Raw genomic sequence first — 2790 nt, forward strand, 5'->3', positions numbered from 1 at the left:
GGGCTTATGTTGGTGAAGACTTTTTTTGTTTTATGCACTTTTAGCTTTATTGCCTCTTTAAGCTGCTTTTTGCTTTGATAACACTGTAAGTACCTATCAAAATCTTTTTGTTGTTTTATAGACTATAACACTGGTCAATAAATATTTTATTGCCAAACTGTGCATTATGACCAAAACTGCTCCACTTATCTGTGTAAAGTACATTGTTCTAGAAGTCTTGTGGTTTGTACACTTTAAAAAGAACATGTCAGTATGGTCCAGTTTTGCAGAGAGAAGAGGCTTTCCTGGCAATGATTTTTTTCTTATTTTACTGTTCTGAACTTTAACATGCTAGGGCCTGTGGAGTCTGAGGGTTTTATTTTAATCTTCCTGAGCATTGCACAGTCTTAACTTGGTGGTTCACACCTGAGAAGATTGGCTACCCTAAGTGGAAGGAAGGAAGTGTTGTGGATGTATTATTTTTTTTCACTCACTACTTCTGCATTTTGACCTAGTCTTTATTAAATAACACTGGCTAACAAACATTTTCTTGCCAAACAGATTAAAGTCATTTTAGCTTTTGTTTGATGCACAGATTCCAAATATGGTATTGGTTTTGCTAGATTGGCTCTACATTTTAAAATAATGACCTTAATAATGACAGTGTACAGTACAGTGTCAATGCTTTAGCAAGGTCCAAGTACACTATATCAACTGCTACTCCACTGTCTACCTGTTTACTTACTTCCTCATAAAAAGAGAGTAAATTTGTTTGACCACTTCCGTCTTTCCTGAAGCCATGCTGACTATCACTTATGATATTTTCTAGCAGAAACTTCTCTATGTGGTTCTTTATGAATCTCTCTAGGACCTTTACAACTATGGACTTTAAACTAACTGGTCTGTTACCTGGTAATGACTTTGCTCTCTTTTTAAAGATCGTGACCACATTGGCCTTATGCCAGTCCATCGGTACATTGCCAGTGACTAAAGAGTCTCTAAAAATTAGAAATAATGGCTTTAAAAAACTGAGCTCAGCTCTTTGAGGACAAGTGGATGTGTCCTGGTACTTTGTCAACCTTAATCTTTCCCACCTGTTTCGCAAGCCTATCAATTCTGAGCCATTGTGACTCATTTAGGGTAGTGACATTGCTATTATGAATTTGGACTTGAACTCTAAGCTAACATTAAATTAAATCATATAATGGTCACTGCTACCCTGATTCTCTTTTATATGCACATTTGTAATAAGCTCTGCATTGTTAGAAAGAACTAGGTCCAGCAGAGTATAATTTCTAGTTGGGGCTTCTATAAATTATACCATAAAATTATCTTGTAATAAATTCACAAATTTCCTCCCTTTTGCTGTTCCTGTAGTGCCATTACTCCAGTCAATGTCAAGGTAGTCGAAATCTCCCATGAATAAAACACTTCCACTTTTTGCTGCTTTTTTTACCTGTGCTAGTAGTTGATTTTCTCTTTCTTCCTTAGCACTGGACGGCCTATAGCAGACTCCAATCATTAATTGTGTTTTTAAACCCCACATTCAACTCCACCCATAATGCCTCAACCTGATCACTTGTTCCATCAGCAATTTCTTCTTTCACATTCACTTTTAGATCAGTTCTCACATACAGACAGACACCACCACCCTTTCGTTTGACTCTGTCTTTACAAAAGAGGGTATACCCAGGAATTTTGACAGCCCAGTCATGGGAAAAACAAGGAAGAAGCCAAGATTCAGCAATCATAATCATAATTCTCCTGACTCATTAAGGCTTCCAACTCCCCTATCTTCATTGCTAGACTTCTAGCATTGGTGAACAGGATCTTTAAACCATTGCTGCATTTACCAGCATTGTTTGGCAAATCCTTTTGTTTTTTAGTAAATTTAGTCCTGCACAATCCAATGTTTGTTTGTAACATGGGAAGCTCCTTACAATTATGCATAACCCTCCCCCTAACTATTCCCAATCCACCCTCCACTAGTGTCTGACCCCTGACTAACCTTTCTGCCACCCTATTTAACTGTCCCACCCCCTCTGCCCTAGTGTAAATATCTCTCCACCATTCCGCTAAATCAGGGGTCGGCAAACTCTGGCCTGCGGCTTGCCAGTGGATCGGACAGGGAGCGTTAGGAACCACCGGAGCCAGGGTCACTGGAGCTCCGGTGCCACCTCCTTTGCTGTTGCTCCCCTATTTACTGCGGCTGGCGCTGATAGTTCCGCTGCTGCGGTAAATAGGTAAAGCTCCCTGAAGGGAAATCCCTCTCCTCTGCAATGCATATGGAGGAGAGGGATTTCACTTCAGGGAGCGGTCCCTGGTGGGGGGTGGAGCGATCAGGGCGGGACTCACCTAGCCATGCGTTTAGCTGTCCAAGCTCCCTCTGCTTTTCCTGTGTTGTGCATGGCACAGGCAATATTCCAAATTGATTTTTAAGGATCCTTCATATTCCGTGAAGGTTACATAATAAATCATTGAGCTCTTCTTGGGAGAACTGCTGGTTTGATGAAACCTTCATATTCACTTCCACTGCTAACTCCTAGATTACACTCCAAACCCTGTATATCCTCTATGTTGGATACAGGAATATCACAGAGTGTACTGAATACTGGTATGGGAACATCAGCACCATGCAGCACAGGTCGTCTTGCTGATTCCAAATCAGGGTACTCCCACTTGTTTTTCTTGTTAAGATAGAAACCTTTTACATTCACAGCACAAAAATAACAATCATTATTAAGATTTTTGGGCTCTCGCCATACCATAGGTACACCAAATTTAAATCTTTTCAGTCTTCCATTTTTCCAC

The sequence above is a fragment of the Pyxicephalus adspersus genome, chromosome 10, assembly GCF_032062135.1.
Source record: "Pyxicephalus adspersus chromosome 10, UCB_Pads_2.0, whole genome shotgun sequence".
Classification (NCBI taxonomy): domain Eukaryota; kingdom Metazoa; phylum Chordata; class Amphibia; order Anura; family Pyxicephalidae; genus Pyxicephalus; species Pyxicephalus adspersus.